We start from the raw sequence: 23,555 nt of genomic DNA on the forward strand, positions 1-23,555 counted from the left end.
AGTGGTCGCGCAGGGTTCTACCATTTTTGGTTCCGGAGCTATGAATTTTCAAAATAGGGTTATTTTTCAAGGGGGTTTCAAAATTATGCAATCCTACCACTTCTACCCTATACAACTTGGATATTTTTCTAGTATAGATAAAAAACCACACATCACGTGAAAGAACAGTTCATTATGAACAGGATTCCTTGGGAATTTTCGAATTTACTAGTGGGGGAGGGGAATACACCCAAAAATAGAAAATCATGTCCTACAGCCAAAATACAAATTTTTCATTATAATACCTTTTCAAGGCCTTGCTAACAAAAAATACATATTTCGGCTGAAATCATCTCACGAATTAATTTCAGTATTTCTATCACTAGAATTGAATTAATTACTAGTTCTCTTGCAAATATCATAATTCTTGCAATAAATTGAACCTCCATTGGTGAGTGCTAATGTAATTCTGCTGGGGTAACTACTGTGTACGATAAAAAAGAGCAGGATTGACAGAATACGTGCAAGTACACATTTCACACTCAAAAACGTGGATGGCATCGCGTCATTGTGGAGACATGCTTTTGTTCTGGTACATATATTAGAAAACGTATATTATCTTCACATTTTCAATTTTTGAGAAGTGAGTTTAGCGATAGTGATAGCATTCTTTTTAAAGTACTGTCATACTTTTGACGTAAAATGGAGTCTCTGATGAACAAGAAAATCAATTGAATAACCATATTCTTATGGTTATCAATAACCAATCCACCTCTTACAAGTCCATCATGGGGATCTCAACCAGGAATAGGTAACTTTATCACGTTTTTTGTAGCTTTTACAGCAACCTCCCGCGTGCTATAGTAAAAAATATTTTGTGATTCTCGATAGTGAAATATCAAAATAAGAAAAGTTTTTACCAGGGAAAGAGTTCTCTTCACTAATTTTTGATTGCTGATTCCCAGAGCAAGTGAAGGAACTCGCTCATAGGACGATTGTTCCTGAATTGTCGAATGAAGCACCCAAGCCCAACTTGCTTATTAGCTGATTAGATGCCGCTCTTAATTCAATTTAGAGATGAAAGAGTCACCGAAAAATGAAATGAATCATCTAGCTGGTGTGGAGCCGGTGTCAACAAACGAGACTTTTACGATTAGGCAACGTTTGTTCTTTCATTGGTCGGCTCGGCTGTAATCCGACCACGATTACTGCGATAATGAAGGGCGAATTTATTAATAACATAAATCTCGATGAATTTACGACGCGATTGTGGAAAGGAATTGTATACAAATGAGGAAGCCGGGACATGCTAGAGCAGGAGGTGGGGTCATATACAGAGTCTATCGTATTATTTATCTCTATCTGTATATTAAGGCACATACATAGTCTATACGAGACGCCAGTCTCATTTGAATGATGAAAACACACTCTTTTCTAGGATAGTGGCGTCAAAGATAGGCTCATTTGAACGCGTGGGATTCGCAACTCCTCCTCCTTTTCAAGGGCTCAATAAACAGCTGTTTCTCCTGAAAAACAATAACAAACGAACATTAAGTAAAGGTCAGTAATAAACTTTTACCATCCACCAATTTTCCGGTCAAGTTATAACCTAAGATCGCTTGCGAAGCACATGTAGGTAAATTTGAGGTAAAATGTAGGTAAAAGACAATATCATCAGATCAAGCAAATTCCTTAAAACGAGGGCTGGAACTGTTAGGTCTAATAATCAAGTTTGAACTATTTTGACCGATTGTTATTATTTTAAAGACTATCGAAGTCGGTATGATGGTGAGTTGCAATTTCACCTGCCACTTACAAAATTTTTCACACTAAAGTGATGAGAGACAAGAAATGAATTTGTATAAGTTATTTCACAAAATGAAAATTCAGAGATAGTTGAGGGAATGTGTGGATCATCTTCATGAGGAAATGTGCGAATTACAAAGACCCTCAATTTCATTATTTTAATTTAAAGAGAATACTCAATGATTCTGAAAACTGAACATTCTCTTGGAGAGAAAACGTATCCTAGATTTATTTTTGTCTTTTGACTTTTATTCTTATGAGCTGAATCATTTTTTCTCTCGAATTATCCTTTACCCACACTCCAGAGAGTATACTCTCTGCTTATATCAATATTACAACATTTCCCATTGCATACATGACTATATATGACTATATGACTATTGATTATATTTGACCTCGTTCATATCAGTATATTTTTCAAAGCTCATGAGATACAGTGTTGTTCTTTAATTTCATGAACATTTCATATTATTACTAGCAAGAACCCGTGCTTCGCAAGGATTTATTTTGAAACTTGACGTAATGAAATTTTGAAGAATTAAGAATAGGCCTATAACCATCCTTGGTTAATTAGGAATCTATAAGCAAAATTTCAAGTTAATTAGTCCAGTAGTTCAGACGTGATGATGCGTCAAACATAATTTTCCTATCCCGTACGTGCATAAGCCAGCTATTTACTTTATATAATTATTATAGATATAGTTAACGACTGCAAGAGATAGGACTGTGGAACAGAATAATGGTGAAACTATGATAGCGCCAGAAGTATCTCAAACACAATAGTAGGTACTACATGAACTTTTTGAAAGTGATTTGAAAAAAATGTTAAAACAACAGAACTGGATCCTTATCATTCTACCTTCATTTAGAGAGGCTTTTGTTTGAGCCGAATGGAAATCTATTTATAAAGAAATGAATGTCTGTTTGTGTGTTTGTTTGTATGTTTGTTTGTTCCCTGTAGACTTGAAAACTACTTGACATAACGCCATGAAATTTTGGGAATATTTTGTGTAAATATTGGGGATGGTTTCTGAACAGAAATTTTAATAGGGGGGCTAATAATAATTATTTTTTAATCCATTTTACAGACATATGTTTTCGAAATTTTCGGCCGAGCGGCCGAAATGAAGAACGAAAAGATGATCATGATTCAAGATCATATTGTGATAATATGATTTAGCATCTAAAGTTAACAGCTGTAATAAACATATCACCCTGTGATAAATTATTGTGTACTGGTATTAAAACGGTAGTTTGGAGTTGAAGTGTTGTTGATTGGTACCAGCTGTTGATAATGGTTCCTTAGAACACCTATACAAATAATTATCACTCCCCTATCATTGAGAAACTGGAAAATGTTGAAAAAAATTATTCACCTAATGAAAGAGAGTATATATTTATTAATACTATACATTCATATTGCATTCATTAATTACTGAAGAATGAAAGAATAATTTACATTTTTTTGAATTTAGCTTAGCTTATATTCATCCTAAAATGGAAAGAATATGGAATTCTGTGTGATTCATCGTACATCGCATATTTCCTGGACAATATGCCCACCGTACGGACCATATATCGACAATCTACAGCTATGAAAACATTGAATATTTTTCTTTGAAACACTGATATAACCTTTTTTTTATTTGAAAACTTTACTGATAGATATTACTACTAATTGATTGAGAAGAATAATATGTTTTCGGAATAATGAATGCTGCATGACAAAGCACATAGGAAGTCCGTATTGAGATGTAAATGAACATTTTGATTGTAAGATAAATTTCATGATTCACCAAATAAAGTCAAGTGTAACATGAGATACATTGGCGGTTCGAAGTTCGCTGGGTAAGCTAGTTGTAAATTAAGCTTTATTATTAATAGACAATGCTGAAAAAGACAGGCTCAATCACAAGGAATACTATAAATCTATGAGGGACCAGTAAGCTATTAATTTTGAGTAGTTCAGTTACTTCCATTATGGACACTGGATACATTATGGACAATCAATACCTATGAAATTTATTAGCTACCGTACAGAATAAAAAATTTTTGATTGCAGTGACCCCGACTACTGTATTATGAATAACTATTTGGATCAAATATAAGGAATTACTCGCATCTCTCTATCAACTCGTAATTTTTATTCACAAAATATTAACAAAAAATATATATTATATTGAGTTATATTTAATAAACTCACGGCTAGTACTCAAGCTTGTCTTTTTCTGGCTGTGCTACAAATAAATGTAGGTATATGTTTGACATTTTGTTTCTGTAATCTTGTTGTCTATTAAGAAAGTTTTCAATGTGATTTTTGATGGCAATAAAATTTGAATTTGGAAAAAGATTTATCAACAAACTCCTAACCAAAGAAAACCTTTGTGCTCTGTTCTAATCGGATCGGAGTGTATGAGACTCCATATACAGCTGATAGATGGCGCAAACCGAACTGGCCAAGCATACAACGATGGAAAAAACACGTGGTAAGCTCGCGCTCTCAATCAACGCAAAATCAATTCGATCAGCTAATTGATGAAATTGTTTTAAGCTTTCCAATGATTACAACATATGTTAGAATATCATGTGTCAATTATCTCAGTTTCATATGGAGTTCACCTTACCATAAGCTTACTTAATAGGATCCTTTTTCATCCTTTGAAATCCTTAGAGGCAAAATATCTCAAAATCCGTTATTAGTGCGCATCTAGCATGTTTGGAGAATATTTGTGCAAAGTTTTAAGTCTGTAGGCCAATTAGTTTGAGCTGTAGTGTGATTTTATATCAAAATTTTCGAAAAGTGCCCTCTCCTGAACCCCCCTGTGCTCCTGATTGGAGTTTTTCTGCATAGATCTGATTTTTTTGTACCTGAACGAAAAAGTTCCTCATGACTTTGCTCTTTGCTGTGCAATGAACGGTTAAAAAGTGAGAATTTTGGGGGCCCAGCTCCCTCAGGGGGGGGGGCAGATTTCAGAAGAGAAAGAAGGAGAAGAGGAGTAAGAAGAAGAAGAAGCAGAAGAAGAAGAAGAAGAAGAAGAAGAAGAAGAAAAAGAAGATAGATTATTATGTTGCTTTGGCCTGTGATCTGTATAAATGTCCTGTAACAACTAAAGGTGCGTCCACACATGCCGAACCGAACCTCGAACCGCGCAGCAAACCGTGCATTCCTCCGAACATCTTGCCTTTCAGTGAACATGAGCATATGTTTCATAATGTTAAAAATTAGCTGTTAAACATTCGCCGTACCGCACTCCGAACCATTCGCCGTGCCGCTTGCCTCTGTTCTAACTGCTCGCCTCACCTCACTCCGAACGCTGCACTTTTCAGCCAATCAGAGCCCTCGATTACAATTCGCCGTTCAGCTCGCTCCACAATATTTTGGCTATCCTAAACATATGTTTTTGAGATAATTTCTTTGATGCAGCTGTTTCACATTCACCATTATAAATATTATACAGAGTTTGTGAAAATAAAAATATTTATTGATTACCAAAACAATACTATTATTATATTAATGATAATAATTAATTATTAAAACAATACTTTTATTATATCAATGATAATAATATTATTAAACATATTATCAATTATCAGAACAATATTATTGAGGTTGAGTGGAATCAGGTAGAAAGCAATAATACAACAGATGTTCTTTTTTGAATTTCTATCATATTATTTTGTTATTTCCAATGATTACAACATATGTTATTATATCACATGCCAATAAATAAATTATCTCATTTCCATATGGCACTCACCTTACCATGTTCATAACCTTAATAGGATCCTTTTTCATCCTTTGAAACCCTTAGAGGCAAAATATCTCAAAATCCGTTCTTAGTGCGCGTCTAGCATGTTTGAAGAATATTTGTGCAAAGTTTCAAGTCTGTAGGACAATTAGTTTGAGCTGTAGTGTGATTTTACATCAAAATTTTCGAAAAATGCCCTCTCCTGGACCCCCCTGTGCTCCTGATCGAAAATTTTCTGCATAGATCTAATTTTTTTTCGTAGCCGAACAAAAAAGTTCCTCATATCTTTGCTGTGTAATGAGCGGTTAAAAAGTACAAAATTTTTGGGGGGCCCCAGCTCCCTCAGGGGGGCAAATTTATGAAAATCCTTTCTTAGTGGATGTTTTCAGGCTACCATAAACAATCGTGAAAAATTCCAAGTTTTTAGGCTCAGTAGTTTGGGCTGTCGTGTGATTTCAGTCTGTCGGGGCTTAGCCTTTTATAAGTATATATATATATATATATATATATTATATATATATATATATATATTATATATATATATATAAGATAAGATAAGAGAAGAGAAGAGAAGAGATACCATCCATGGAAAATCTATTGTGAGAAAACATAGTTTGATACAGTGAAAAAAGGATACATATAAATGTAATAGATAACTTCACTTTGAATGAATCCATTTCTCTTCTATTACAACATACTTCTGAAATAAAAACATAGTCGTAGAGCCTTTTGAACGAATCGAAATGTCGAAGCTCATATCTTCTTTGAGATAAGATTGAATGGGCCGATAACGCTATCTCTTTTCACGATAATTTGCGTTATGCACCGTCGAATAACTCAGATCATGTGTGAATGAGCATGCTCATTCATTGGCCAATGAATTCATGAATAACATTAATATTAATTAGCAACACCTGTTGGGAGGATCCTGCTTTTCTAAAAATGAATAATCAACCTGATCACTGAAGACTAAATGATGTGATGATGTTCTTTGTTCGTGTATTCGATTGTCTTGTAATAGAGCACGGCAGAATCAGAATAATAATTCATTCGACTCTGATGAAGATTGTAAATGATGTCATGAGCGTGTGTGTATCTTATGAAATACATCGAACTCTCATCACTCATGTAAGGTCAATTTGTGTGCTGCATGACTTGATAAATCGGATTTGAACTCCATCAAGTACCTTTTAAGCCGTGTGCACCCACTGCGATTCGCATGATCGCATGACGACGATTTCAGAAATTCAACAAGGCTTGAAACTGATCTCTCACATATTATAAATTCAGTGGTTTTATACATGTGTGAATTGCGGTAACAACCAGAGATTATAGAATGTAATGTTACATTTTATAGTTTCTGGTAACAACTTGCAAAGGCTATCGTCATCAATAACCAATAACTCATATTCAGTGAACAGTTACTGTGATATTGTAATACTGTGTTATAGCTGCTTTATTACAACTTGGTTTAAAAGTCTACTGGAACTGACTTTTGACGTCTCCAAGCGGAAAACTGACTGAAGTCTTCGTATTCATTGAAAATGCTGTTTATTCAAACTAGTTTTCACTGCGTTTATTTTATGAAATTCAATCTGGAGGTTCAGAGCTTTTCCTATTCTATCCGATGCAGTCTCTTCGATTCGACTTTTACCATAGTACAACAACAAAATTAATGTCATCTATTTCCATCATCACGATACTGAACGGAGGCTTTGACTATTCATGTCAGTGAAAATATGTTTGAATGATTCTGGATGTATAATTACAATCACTATATCATAATCACATATTCAAGTCCAGTACTGTATATTGGAGTGAATTATGACCTTTCATCAGACGTACAATGGAGTTCCAGTTTTTTTTATTGTTGTTAACAGTTAACACCATTTATTGGTTAATTTCCAGGGGGTCTCTCTGTTCGAAGGTGAGAAGACTCATTAATTTCAAGATCAGATTATCACCTCTGCTCATATCCTGACAAGATAAACACACCTTTCGGACTTGATTGTTCACTCTGAGCCCTAATTAAACAGTTTCATTCATCAGGATATTGAATAATAATTGAAGGCCATTCAAATATGACTGATTCAGCTGGTAGGCCATGTGGGTTGTCTGTTCTTCAGCAGTTTCCTTCTTTGGAAGTCGATGGAAACGTTCCATCAGTTATCAGATTCTAATCAAGAAATGTCATTTGCTTCTCTGAAGATCCTTACTCAATCACTGTTTAATCGAAAACAGTGGATATCAACTGTAGAAAATTAAGTATATTCACTCCGCTTTATAAAAATCATTTATGTGTTGGAAAACCGCTTCCCGTTCTAGGTCCACTCATCCCTGATCATCATTCTTCTGTCTAACATCCACATACCAGCTATTTCTTATGTCGACATCGTCGTCATCACCCTTAACAAAAGCATGAAACAAAAAGACAGTCACTGTTTAGAAATAAAGAACTTGACCAGCGAAATAATACTACTTCAAATAATAAGACAGATTACATAAATGTTATTTTAACATAATATCTCGAATAAATTATAATCATTATTATATCACAATGAATACAGAACTTCATCTTAATTCCGAGATCACAATTATATCCATAATTGAATAATCAACCTGATCACTGAAGACTAAATGATGTGATGATGTTCTTTGTTCGTGTATTCGATTGTCTTGTAATAGACCACGGCAGAATCAGAATAATAATTCATTCGACTCTGATGAAGATTGTAAATGATGTCATGAGCGTGTGTGTATCTTATGAAATACATCGAACTCTCATCACTCATGTAAGGTCAATTTGTGTGCTGCATGACTTGATAAATCGGATTTGAACTCCATCAAGTACCTTTTAAGCCGTGTGCACCCACTGCGATTCGCATGATCGCATGACGACGATTTCAGAAATTCAACAAGGCTTGAAACTGATCTCTCACATATTATAAATTCAGTGGTTTTATACATGTGTGAATTGCGGTAACAACCAGAGATTATAGAATGTAATGTTACATTTTATAGTTTCTGGTAACAACTTGCAAAGGCTATCGTCATCAATAACCAATAACTCATATTCAGTGAACAGTTACTGTGATATTGTAATACTGTGTTATAGCTGCTGTATTACAACTTGGTTTAAAAGTCTACTGGAACTGACTTCTGACGTCTCCAAGCAAAAAACTGACTGAAGTCTTCGTATTCATTGGAAATGCTGTTTATTGAAACACTCCAAACTAGTTTTCACTGCGTTTATTTTATGAAATTCAATCTTGAGGTTCAGAGCTTTTCCTATTCTATCCGATGCAGTCTCTTCGATTCGACTTTTACCATAGTACAACAACAAAATTATTGTCATCTATTTCCATCATCACGATACTGAACGGAGGCTTTGACTATTCATGTCAGTGAAATTATGTTTGAATGATTCTGGATGTATAATTACAATCACTATATCATAATCACATATTCAAGTCCAGTACTGTATATTGGAGTGAATTATGACCTTTCATCAGACGTACAATGGAGTTCCAAGTTTTTTTATTGTTGTTAACAGTTAACACCATTTATTGGTTAATTTCCAGGGGGTCTCTCTGTTCGAAGGTGAGAAGACTCATTAATTTCAAGATCAGATTATCACCTCTGCTCATATCCTGACAAGATAAACACACCTTTCGGACTTGATTGTTCACTCTGAGCCCTAATTAAACAGTTTCATTCATCAGGATATTGAATAATAATTGAAGGCCATTCAAATATGACTGATTCAGCTGGTAGGCCATGTGGGTTGTCTGTTCTTCAGCAGTTTCCTTCTTTGGAAGTCGATGGAAAACGTTCCATCAGTTATCAGATTCTAATCAAGAAATGTCATTTGCTTCTCTGAAGATCCTTACTCAATCACTGTTTAATCGAAAACAGTGGATATCAACTGTAGAAAATTAAGTATATTCACTCCGCTTTATAAAAATCATTTATGTGTTGGAAAACCGCTTCCCGTTCTAGGTCCACTCATCCCTGATCATCATTCTTCTGTCTAACATCCACATACCAGCTATTTCTTATGTCGACATCGTCGTCATCACCCTTAACAAAAGCATGAAACAAAAAGACAGTCACTGTTTAGAAATAAAGAACTTGACCAGCGAAATAATACTACTTCAAATAATAAGACAGATTACATAAATGTTATTTTAACATAATATCTCGAATAAATTATAATCATTATTATATCACAATTGAATACAGAACTTCATCTTAATTCCGAGATCCCAATTATATCCATAATTGAATTACTTCATTCCAAATTTCATAGGAATCGTTAGATCCGTTTTCGAGATCCTTTAGACATACATCCAAAACCTACACACACAGAAATTGTTCGCTTGATAGAATACGATTCAGTATCATGGTTTGAACACGTATGTATAACCTGCAAAACAAGATGATTTTTGTGTGATCTTTGATGGTTTTTTATAGCATAACCCTGACCAGTGATAACATCACTGTAGAAATTAGATTTCTGTCGAATGGTATTATGTTAATGTTAGCTATACTATTAATTTGTAGCAAAACATATTGAGTGAGTTTTGTAAGAACATTATTACAAATATTGCGTAAACGAATTTGCATTGCAAGAGAAATGATGTTTACTCATGGCTGGCTTGTGATTAGACCGCTTGTGGAAATCATATTTGTAGCCTGTATATTAGTGGATAGCCAGTTAATATTATAGATAAGTACCTACCGTTAGCTGAATTGGAAATGCGCGAGATGTATTTTTATACATTGATAAAGTGCATAGCCGCCGTATGAGAGAACATGATCCAGTTTAAATTATATGGCTCTCTGAAAGTAACACATTACTGCAAAGTTAATTATGTGGCATGATACTAAGAAACTAAGTTGAGGCGGTTGCAAAAAAGGGTAAAGGAGACATGTAAATGTGTAGTCAGGTTACTAGTGGAAAGGAAAAACTTAAATATTAATGAGAATTTAGATTCGACTGAATTCTTATAACAGTATTGCTTCGTTGCACGTGAGTTAAATTAACTTCTATTAGATTTTACCGTCGTTGAAATCGTAAATTTAATCGATGAAGCTCAAGAAAAGCCATACCTATTGGACTAATTTACAAATCAGAATACAATGTAATAATAATAATATCGAGTGACCTGGCTGGCAATCTATTACAATGCAATGACGTTATTCTACGTCGATTTAATTTGTTAGAATTATGAGAAATCAGGCAAATGAAATAATACAGAGTGACACAGAATAACGGAAACTTTTTAAAACGCCATAAAACATTACTGGGAAGGGCAAAAATGATTTTATTAAATACTAGCTCACCTTCTGCATTCAGTTTGATGTTTTCAATTTGAAAACTATTCATGAGATTGGAATCCAGGAGTCCTGTTGCCAGCACATGGTAACATGGTAGAGTTGGTACACACTCTACTATGTTGTACTTGTACACTCCTGTATGATTCATCTCCATCACAGCACTTTTATTTATGTACAATGCGACATGTAAAGTGCAAGAATAGAATCAATTAATCTTTGCTGTATCGAACTACAAATCCAAGACTGAGCCAAGCATGATGGCATTCTGAAATCAATAACTTTTTGTTGCAGATAGATGAATATTTTTATTCGCAATGTAGTGGAATTGCTTACAGTGACACGTAACATATAACGTGTAGGAGGCTGAAGCTAGTATTAATGATGCCGGTTCGAGAAAAATATGCGATGATTATTTGTGTGTAGTTCACTGAGCATGCACCTGTAAATCGATCAAATAGCTTTCCTACCGGACCGTGTTTTATAAAACCTGTCCTGATTGTGGAGGAAGCTGGAATTTCTCGTTCAGTTTATCGTGAGGCGCGTGTCCTGTTTGATGTCCAGGACTTGTAAAATATCAATCAGATCATATCTGAAGAAAAATGTCACCCGAGCTCGCTTCCGGAGGAGATAATCGGCGTGTATCTTTCTGCAGTCGTTCGTTATTGCTGTCGGATTTATCTGGTGCGGGAGTCGGACCGGTTCATTTAATATTATTTCACAACGGAAACAAACTCACCTATCGCCGTATGGAAACACTGATGTATTGCGACACTGTCCTGCAGGCGCCTCGTTCTGTCTTATGATGACGACCAGTATTGCTGCTATGCTGTGCATTCATTCCTCTTCGACCTTTCTGACCAGCAGCGAGCAGCGAGCTGCCCAAATTAAAGACACATAATTACACTGCCCAACCTCAGCATAAATCAACAAACATTTCGCTTTTCGATATCTGTTCTCTGGTTCTCTTATTCTTGTGCGAAATAAAAACCTATTAGCACAGCAGAAAGAAACTCTATAGTTCTTTACTGCGTGCTATTAGGGGGCTGAGGTTAGGCCTACGGTTTCAAGTAAAATACCAAATCGATTTCAGACCTGTTTTGCAGATGAGAAATTAGTTTTTACACCCATTATGTAAGACCATATAACGTGTTAAAACCAATTCAGACACATTAATAGAATTATAAACTTCTTGATTATTGTCCAAGCTACAGTGATCGAATATCAATTCTGGTTTGAGATGATGGAACGCGTAAGGGAAGGGCCTTGTATTATAGGGCACTCCACGTGAGGGCACTCCTGAGTCGGAAGTGTGGAGTGGCTACAATAATTCCTAATCCGCATGAAGACTTACAAGAAACACATTATAAGCCAACACATTTATCTTAATTTGTCTGACAGTAAATTGAGGAACTTTTTCTTCGAAACTTTCCAGATATGAATGTGGATCTATGATAGTTTGCTCGTATTTTGAAACATTCAATTATTGATGCTGTTTATTGAGAAATCCTGTATTGACAAATTTTGTCAATATTCAATATTCCTTCACTTCACATAACAAGAAATTTTTACCATATAACCTGGTACAATCGTCCTTTGAAAGATGAATCAATACTTAATTATTGGGCGATAAAATATTGTGAAGAGGTTGGAATAAGGATATAACGTAGAGTGAAGATAGCTACGGTGGCTATAACAGCTATAACGAAAATGAAAAAGAAAAAATATCAGAGGCGATTAAAAATTCCAAAATAATTTGTTACTGATCATCAAGTGTTTATTCACATTCTGAATTAATGATATAATATTTATTGGTTATTATTAATGATAGGGCGTGTTACGCCTCTTTGTACTGAAGCAACGGTACGCAGACTTACAAGAGACCTATTTGTTACAAGCGAAAGGCTAACACTTGAGAACCAGAGTTAAATGGATCGGTTGTTTGTACGTGTTGTAAATTGTTGTTTGGTATGAGCCTGAATTATAACTGGAGAAAAGAGTGAATTAGTAAATCAGAGAGATTCAAAACCAAAACTACGCCCCGCCTTCGAATTCGAATTCGCCCTAAGAAAGCGGTTTCAGGAATAAATTAAAACGAACCAACACAGGTGCCGAATATCCTTGTTGATTTTTCATCGGGCTTATTCATTTACATAGGATTCATTAGAGTTAATAGTCTTATTTGATTAATTTCGAGTTGCCCCATGTCGGGAATGGGACGTTAATCAAGGGGTATATTTTTGTTCCAAAGTATTGACTACCACTGGCGATTGGAATCGGATATTATCGTCGATCTCACTCTGATCACTATTTCTGTCTCTTGTTTTATGAACGATTGTTGGGCCACAAAACGATCGAATAGCGGCCGCCTCACAGCCTAATTGTTTTAGTCAACACCTTATCCATGTTCTCATCTGACCGCTATCAACGCCAACCGCCACCCCCGCCCCACAACCCTCTTCTACCAATGGTCAACTGGCAGCAGCTGCTTGTTGGACCATCCTGCCCCAATTGTTGGCCACGTAACCGAGCAAATATGCACACACATAACAAATAATGGACACCAGCTCAATGAATCTTGAAATTGAGCCGGAAAAATTCTCTTACTAACAAGTTGATGATTACCGAATCGAAATACGACTTGATCCATCAAATAAAATTTCATTCTTATCCTGGTGAATACGTGATACCGAATTTTAAGAACGAGATATGACTTCTCTGTAACATAGGATTTGGCGTCTCTGATTAAACAGCGCTTATTTTATGTATTTGAGAGCTGATTTTATTAGCTGCGAGCTAATTATATATTTGTTTTGCTCTTTTGCTCCTTGGTCCCACCATATACCATAGTCCCGTGGCCACCACTCACCATTAGCCATTAGAGGTGATTATAATGATACCCAATGATTGACAAGTCGTTCACAGTATGACATTATTATTCCATGTCCACTTTACTTTTCAAATTCATGCCTTTCTTGTTGTACTCAAAAAGTCAGCTGTCAGACTCAAACAGTAGGGCTGACTCAAAATATGAACGGTGTAAGAAGAGTACTTTCTCCGGAAAACGAATGAATGAATGAACTTCAAGGCAACAGTATTAGAAGAAAAACAAAAAAGATTGAGGCTAGAGTTATATACACCGTATTTGGAGAAGAATAAACAGGTCCTTTGAATGACTGGCTCTACTCGTTCACATGTGCGTAGCTAGGGCGTATATAGTAAGGATTCAAACAGTTATTATTCAGACAGATTCATGGTCAAGGATTTATAGAGCACAGTGGATGTGAGAGTAGAACGTGGCAGGATTCTTACACGTAACCCTGACCTGTTGCCAATACGTGATAGTGGAAAAAGTCGTCGACTATTATTATACGTTCGACATTAGCTCTGACCAAGTTGTAGCTAATTGTATACTGAGAGAGGGTCTTGAAAGCGGGATTAATTAGCGTTCCTTGGATCTTTCCAGGATTGTAGATCTTTATCTGTAATGCATTCACTGCGTCAATAAAATTCAATCTGAATTTCAAATTATATACTGTTATCTGTTATGGATAACTTTGATGGAGTGTGTTCCACGATAATATGGCGTAATTGTTGATTGATTATTAAGAATTGATATAAGTTACGTGTACAATGTCATTGTCTCAACCTCAACTTTCTCATTTTTTGCTATGAGCCTACTAAGAACAAATAAATCAAAAATATTACGGTGGCTGCTGGCTGTAACTTTCCAAGTTACAATAATAATATTAATTCATATTAATATACTGTTGAAGTGTGATGGAACTATTATTATCCAACAGACTTACATGTAAATACAAGCACTTACAAAATGTTCAATGTATATTGTCCCTGAAACTTTACGAGACGGGAAAAGGTGTTCCTTTCCCATTCTTATCACTGATCAAAGAAATATCGCGTGGGCTGAACGTGTGAAAGTGAATAAATAACTGATTATAATTTATTCATGATATGATAAAGTCTGGTGTTTGACACCTCGATGCTATAATTTATATTCCTGTAGAACATATTGTGAATATTAATGCAATTATTGTGTTACCTTTCGCAGTATTTATTGCCTTGTACGAAATGTGTAATGAGTACGAACGAAATTACGCCTTCATTAGGAAATTAATGCAGCTATTGAATATTCATGCATTGTTAATATAGGATGAGGAAATGTAGGATGAAAAATTGATTTTCTTTTCAACACCATTCGAAATTACAGAATATTATTGATGAGCTTATTCGTTATGCAGTGTTTAGTGCATTGGATATTAGTAATAGTGATTAACTAACAAGCAATCTCTGATTGCCTTTTTTGTAAGACGTAGAGTTTGATCGCATGCAGCACAAACACATTCTTTGAATCTCCATATAATGATAACGAAGACAATCAAACCAGTTCTTGATGATGGGATATTAGTTACGAAAATCATAATTCGATCAAGTTATCAAACCAGCTATTGATAATGATATATTAATTTCGAGATTCATAATTCGACTAATTCCATGTATCATAGACAGTGAAATAAATTGAAAAAATATTTTTTATATAAAAAGTACAGGCTGTTCTCACATTAAAGTCGGGATTATCATCCTGAGCTATATCATTTTCAGCCTATGCTATTTTTCAATTAACCAACAGATAAAAAATACCTAAAAATAGAAAGAGGTATCTTGAGAGGCATATGTACAACTTGAACTAATAAAAGCCCGAAACGATGTCAATGGAATTGAAAACAAAAATAATTTGATTTAGTTTGAATTTTTAAAGCCTACATAGTATAATACTGCATATTAATTGATTAATTAATTAATTTATTCATTTATTTAAAAAGTTAAAGTTCAATTTTAGTACAAAAATATATATTAGCAAGAAATTTCAAATTCAGGATAATCAAATACTATTGAGAATGATCAACGTCTAAAACAAATCAATGAAAAATGCTGAAACGAAATATTTAGTTTACGGATGGGTGACTTACAACTGACCATGTACCACATTGAGTCATGTGTACTATACAAGTACCATGTCACATACAATCAATTCAATTCATGGGGTAGATGAAGCCTGATACGCTCTATGACTGTAGTTATTTCATTTGAAATTCTGTTCAAACTGAAACCTCGTCATATTTTTCTTTCTCTGCCAATGCATCTGAACAAAGCAGAGAAACTTTGAAAAGGAAGCTTTGTAATAGAGAATATATCCGATATCCTGATCTAACGGCAGCGGTTATCGATTCTGCATTGATTCCTCAATCTGATGCCCTCAGATAATATTGATAGAATCTCGTGAACAAGCAACCGTCGGTAGCAAGGAAGAAGTGCACTGTATAGTTCAATCTGCAGGCATCGCATTAGCCTGGCCCGGCGCTCATATCGTATTCGTGATCATGGGATAAAATGTAAATCGGCCAAGTCGTTCAAAAGCACTGGAAATCAAACTTCATTAACCTTTTCCAAGGAATCTTTAACGGTCAAAACTTGCAACGACGTTGGTTGCTGGGATAGTTCGACACGTGCAGAGATACATTTCAAAGGTGTGATCTCATTTAACTTTGAGTTTTCCCTCCCAAATTGTCCAATAAAGTCCATTGAATCTGATCTGATAAACGTTTTAATTATTATACTGTTACAGCAAGTCGTTGTCGCTATAGACCCAATGATACTGATACAGTAGCAATAGTGCTTAGTGACAGAGCACGAGTACAGCTTGAATTACAAAACATAAACCGATTTTGAGGTTCCGTAATAAACTCATTTAGTTGAACTATAGAGAGTATACATGTTTCCAGATTGGAATTTGAAACGTTGAACCACTTTTCCATCACTGTAGAAAAACTAATTTGACACTATTATCATCTCTGATAATATTTATAGTTATCTAAAATATATTTTTATGTTAGAAAAAGATGGTTCGATTATAGAGACTATGAGGTTCGCAACAGGCAATGATGCCTTAACCGTGAAAGGAAGAAGAAGAAAGAAGATATTTTTATGTTTTTTATCAAATACTCATCCAAGAAAATTATCGGAAAATGAATGAACATTGTATCTATACACTAGTAATAATGATGAACTAATGGAAGGTTGATGGAACAAACAGATCTTGTCTCTAAAATGATTGAATGATTCTGGTTTTCTTCTTTAGACAACATTTGAAAAGGTATTGTTCCACAGCTTTGTTCAACGTGTGAAACAAGGTAGCCTACTCTGAAGTTTGAAGGGGTAGCAACTTCCTTTCAGATTTTCCCAGCGTTAGATTGATAGTTAATAATTTCATGCTTAATTTTTCTACAACTAAGCTTCATGGGGATGAACGAGAGGGTTTTCAAATTGTAATGAACTTTCGTCTAATATGCTATTAAGTAATGAAGAGAGAGATGATATTCAAAAACCAGTTTTGTAAGTCGAGTTAGACCCACTAAAGTCCTATCTTCAGTCCTACTCATTGTTCATATTCAAGATAACATTTCTTGAGCACGGGATATAGCAGGTAGAATATGCAAGTCACAATGATATTTCATTCCAATTTTGAGATTTTTAGGTTATCAGATAAGAAGAGTACAAGGAAAACAATAGTTCTTCACCAATGATGCAATCAGGTAGCTGTTACCTTCAACTTTCTGTAACTTGCACCAAGATTAGTACACAACATTCGAATTTTATGATGTGCTGAAAGGTCAGTTGTAATGCTTGTCTACTGATCCCCATTCATCTTACAACAATATTAAGCGAAATTGATTACAAATGTACATATGCCTTGTAATAGAGGTATCATTATTATTGTTTTTCCCCTCACATTTAGCTCATTTATCATGAGCCATAACGTTGACAAAACAATGTAAATAATTGCTTCTAGATATAAGATTAAAAAAAATATTGATGATTTCTCTCCTGGCCTGCTAGCCATTTCTCATTCCAATGGAGATGTAACCTTTCACTTTCATAATCCATGATAAATTGAAAGATATCTTGTTTTAAAATCTTATATTAGAGAGATTAAATACTTTACACAACCTAAACATTGAGCAATGAACAAATACTGTAATGGTAGGGAGCTTCTTCCATATATCTTTTTGCTAGAGAATTCTGCTTCACTAGTAAGGACTCAAAATCATGATACAAAAAATAGTTTATATTAGCCGTTCTTCATCAACCGTAGACCATTCTTTTAAGAAATTGGTCATCCGTTCACTCAGAGCAAATTTCTTATCCTAACACTGAGGTAAAAGATTGCGTACTTGAATAAACATTAGATTTAGAACCTAGAAATAATACTCTTTGAGTTTAAAGGAAATAGTATTCTTGTAGAATCACTGTGATATTCATAAGAAACGCCTGGAGTCATGGAATTTATGGCTCAAGAATTGTTAATTCATTCATCATGATTGTTTAACTGGTAATACTAATTCAAATCTCCGCAATACTAAAAGTCTTATTAATAGAAGATATTTTTAATATGTTTCCATAATTAGATACTCATAAACGGGAATTATTATATCATTCTGGTACACACTTATATTAGTTCAAATTGGTGATCTGAGCCGGACCATTTATAAAAAGGTCTTTTGATCTAGTTTAATAGGAATGTTTCGTGCTGATGGATAATATCGATAAAAGTTCCATGTCAATTGATAGCTGATCAATTCATTTTTATTTGATTGCAACTGGATACTGGATGGATAGGCTTAAGTTTAATTCTCAACTTGATTAAGAATGAAAAAATAAAGCGTTACAAATTTGAAATTATTTCAATACACATTCATTTGAATGGGTGCAATTCAGTTGTAATTTCAGGTGTGAGATTGACTCATTATTATTCGCTCATAGCAGCAATTACTATGATATGATAACAACTTTATCAATGTAATCTCACACCTCTTTTTTCTCTCAACAAACATACATGGACCTGTATATTTTATTATTTCTATGGTAGAATAAAAGTTGGATATCTGATAAAGAATCCATAAATGCAAGAAATTATTTCTTCGAAATAAATATCCCAGATTGCAGTACTGCATCCAAAATGATGATTCCATATCAGGGTTAAACTCATTTTATTGGAATAGTTTGAAAATATTAGAATAGATTTCAATTTTAATTTAAATTGCGAGAGCTAGTGGAGTTGTGGATAGAGAAGCGAAGCTTCATTCATGATTTTATGAATTTAAGCCTAATCAAATTTTTTAATTTTTCAGTTGTAGAATTCACTCAACAAATGATGTGCCTAGAACATGGGAAACAACTTAAAGTTTATTGCACATTGCTCAATAATATTTTCAGGAATTAAGAGTGAGATGTCTTAGACACAAGCCCAACACTCTCGAAAATATTCATTTTGTAGAAAGCTCTTATTGACCTTTCCAATGATAATTCAATTATTCAATTGCTTCGAGATATAATAAACTTGTAAGCCCATATAGTATTGTATCACCCATGTCTCAGCAGTGACTAGTTTCAGGATAGTGAGTTGATGCATAATCTGACAACATCCTTCATCCATTCCCTAATCGTAAATCTTTCAGAGTCGCAATTGAACATAAGGTTGATTTCAACAACCAGAATAATGTTGTTTTGTAATCCTGAATTCACAAGTGACATGCTAATTAGCTTTAAAGTTTTACTTGGGAAACGTTCCTTTAACTCGGTATTCGAATTAAAAGTAAGGCTCAATCTTTGTATTTCATGGAGAATGTCACAGAGAGCTCACGGACCTTTATACTGCTCTTCTGCAAAAGATACTACTACATTACACATGATTACTTCTACACCTTATTTCGGAATACGTAATTTATCTAAATTCGGGCTAGAAAATTTTATGGTTACATCAACCCAATTAATTTGGAGATTGATAGCAAGTTGTATAAATACTACTTGGATGAATAGAGTTGACAAAGTTCTCATTAGAGTACTTCATAACCATGAATTTTTCCACGATTTCTTGTTACCGAACAAGTACCCGTTGCACTTTAGGTACAATACGAGCACACAACTTTTGTGTGTAACCTGTTCTAGATCTGAATGCGCTGAGGGTGGTTTCAGAAAAAATACGTATCGGTGTGCATAGTGGCGTTGAAATACCGGTATCAGCCGGGGACCACAACAATGCATTGCGACACTGTTTGGAGGTTATGTAAAGCCTGACCAAGCAGGGAATAAAGCGGAACGGCCGCGGGGGCTGACCGCTCGAAAAGTTTCTCTCCAGATTAATTTGAGTTTGTTTATCGTTGAGCTGACCTTATCACACCGGGTCGCTACCGAGTGACGGGCCGCTGCAACACTTGACGCCAGTGTTGAACCTGATAACGGCGACTGCTGACCACTGTCCGCTCGCTCGATCGCCCGCCCGTTCATTAATCTCTTGCGCGATTTACTACGTGTTTGCCCATTCAAACAACTCTCCTCGAAAAGCTGTAATTAAAGCCAACGAAAAGCGTCGATCGGCAGCTGTAAGTGAATCTAATTGGAGTGCGCCCTGTTTAATTGATGGTTGCGCTGCGCTACCACCCCTACTCCCCTATTCACCCCTACCACTGTCCAGTTGTCATTCATTATTATTTTGCAAGCAAGAACTCAACTAGGCATCTAGTCACCCACCATTTGCATCACACTACTTTCAACCAATACTCATTTATCGGGTTAGTGTAACAGTATTTATCAATTCACAAACAGAAACAGTCGCTTTTTTCACCAAAAATGCAGATTACAAAATGTAATATTTTAGAATAAAAAGTATAATTTTTTAAAATAGTAATATATTAATTCGGCGAAACCAGCAAAACCATAGTTTAAGTGTGAGTTTAAGCAAAACCATCAAGCATCAACATTTTCACAATGTTCTTTTGCTAAATAGTATTATTCTTATTATTTGATATACAAATACTGCATATTGTTTGTACGTTTTTGCTTGTATTTGTTTTCCTGTAAAATTGGTGTTGTACCGTTGAAGTTGGATAAATAAATAAATGTATCAAATCATCCGCTCAACTAATAGCGAAACAAAGATGATGGTTGAGCCAATAAAGGTTATTTGTGATTATAGTGTCATAAAGTAATGGTGTCATAAACTTCTTGATGGTGCGACTCATAGCAGTGTTATGTTTGTTCTCAAGTTTTATAAAAACTGGATCAGATATTATAAATTCACATAATGAACATAGCACATTCCTATTCTCTTAGGCCTGGATCGATGTTGATGTGGTAGAACATAAGATATTCTAGAAAGTTGTAATAAACTACTTGATCTAAAATGAATGCAAATCCGATTTTCAAGTTGAAGCTTGAGAAATACTCTGCAATCTTATGAGGAATAATTGACAAAAATATCTATATTATTTTCCGAATGATTTAATAATAACATCCTTTCAAATGAGAGAGACTGAATGACTGATTGTCTTGATTCTCTAGGGTATTGAATGAGTTCTGTAGTAAGAGTTGGAAAAGTATTACTTGATAGGAAAATATGAAGAACAGCTTAATTTTTGAAATGGATATAAGGAAGAAGACAACTGAATAGTTTGTTATTCAATACTAATACTTTCTCAATCCATTATTAAGTACACCCGATCCCATCTCATTCATATTACATGTAATGCAATAATATATTATAGGATTATTATTTCTGCACAGTGCACTCTCAGTGAATACTTCTCAGTTGCAATAAACAGCATTCACCTATCATAAGCGAATAGGATAGCCCGTGGTTAGTATTAACTTCGAAATGAGTTACAATCTTTGACACTGATGAGGTTTCAATAGCCAGCCTGCGGCCCTGCAATAAGCTGGACGTGCAGGACTCATAAGGAGAGCCAACTAGCATACTAGTCAACTAGTGCAGTGCTAATTTTATGCCAGTAGTTTAATTCCGAGTGTCAGGTTAGATGGTCGTCATAGCCGCGTCGCCGCGTGCTTGCCGCGAGCAAGCTGTCGCCTTTCTGCTTGCGGTGCTCATTCAAAATGACTGAAATTCTACCTTATCTCATGCGTTGAAACCTGTTCAGACTTTCCCACATTGAGAAATCACATCACTTTTCACTGCACTCCATCATCACTAGTTCTAATGTATTTCCTGCAAAAGTGTACAAGGCAAATGGACCTGCATGAAGTAACACTCACTCATATGTCAAACACGGAGACAGTGTGTGTGAGATTTGTACCTCAACTCTGAAAGGGTAGTGTCTATAGTCCGTGCAAATTTACTTCAGACTTGGAGTAATATGCAGCGCAGAGAAATGTAGGGAGATCAGCCAATTACAGTGATTAATAGAGTAATAGGTGGAAGCGCAGTTGCCAATTTGTCAGTCGTCTGACCGCTTTCAGACAGGGAACTTGGCATGTTTAGCATGAGCACATGATCAGTCACTAGATCGCTGGCCGCTTCAAAATGGCAACATCGCGCCTCTGTATCCCTCTCGCTGTATGTTTTTCTGCTGCGTATGTTCATCTCAAGTCGGAAGTAATTCTGCATAGAGTATAGTTGATTAAAGTGATAATATGATTTGCAAGGAATACTCCACCAACATAATTATTATCATAATTTGATCATGTCTTTTAGAATCAATCACAACAATGTTGCGAGGCAACTCGAATAAAATAAGTCATGAGAAATTCAGCAATTGTTTGTCATCCAAAATTCTGGAATCCTCCTGAAAGGTGAATAGTATTGGATATGATCTAATTTTGTAATGCATACATTCAGTCACCAATGTAATTTCGATCGATTTCAAGAATTTCCTCTTCTGTGTGTACTCGGCCGGCCAGGATAGCTGAGACGACTTAGGCGCTGCACTCTTCAGTCTGCTAAGTGCTACCTGGTCGTGGGTTTCTAAAACTGAAGGAAGGCATGGACTTTTGATCATCTCATCAAATCACCCACGCACTTCCCATTACCCACGCACAAGCAAAAAAAGCTCATGTGGGCAACATCTGCAATAAATAAAAAAAATACTTTGAAGCCAATTACTGGATTGAATAATATTAAATATGGTGCAACTTTCAAATAGGTGGGAAGTGGTTCCAACTTACCCTGGTTATCTGACAATGGAGATTCCAAGATTGAAAAAGTTAGACGAAATGGAGTGTTATCCACCCGTACACCATTTTTCATATTTTACTATTTTCATTATTTCAGAGTTCAAGATCTAGTTGACCTCTCTAAAATAATAACATTCATTATGTGTTTCAAGTACAGTAGGCCTATAGTTCAACAAGTCTACTGAAGTGGACTGAATATGGTTTCACGGAAGTCCATGCAGCATGTGAGAGAGTTCCCATGATTTTCATCAGAATATTATTCAGTAATCATATATTTTTCATTGTTCCTTGTCTTGGGAATCTTTATCTTGGTGCTAGAGAAACCAATTTCGAATGATTTGTATCAAGTCACTTTTTTCGTGTTAAGATGAATCTAAACACTTGTCTGTGAGCTCTTCTTCTCTTCTTGTTATAATTGAACTGTTCTGAAGATGCACGAAGATCAGTATCCACTAAGAGAACGGTTACTCCATACAAGGAAAATAGCAATAAACATAGCAAGTGATGTTCCTTTTGTGAGAATATTGTAGCAAGTACACCAGCGTCAATGACCATCTGTTCTTATATCAAGAAAATAGATGTTATATTAGGAACAATTTTTCAGTAATCTTTCTGAAAAATCAGAATAATGTGTAACTGAAA

General features: G+C 35.1%; 1 protein-coding gene across 1 annotated transcript in view; it reads left to right on the forward strand.

Annotated features, from left to right (window-relative positions):
* The first annotated feature begins 1,494 nt into the window (after positions 1-1,494).
* Positions 1,495-23,555, forward strand: part of LOC120350572 — a 301,175-nt gene continuing 279,114 nt past the window's right edge. Inside the window, exon 1 of the mRNA XM_039424536.1 lies at positions 1,495-1,539. The gene's annotated coding sequence lies outside the window, so the exon portion shown is untranslated. The remainder of the gene's footprint in view (positions 1,540-23,555) is intronic.

Source organism: Nilaparvata lugens, chromosome 3 (genome assembly GCF_014356525.2).
Source record: "Nilaparvata lugens isolate BPH chromosome 3, ASM1435652v1, whole genome shotgun sequence".
In the NCBI taxonomy this organism is placed as follows: Eukaryota; Metazoa; Arthropoda; class Insecta; order Hemiptera; family Delphacidae; genus Nilaparvata; species Nilaparvata lugens.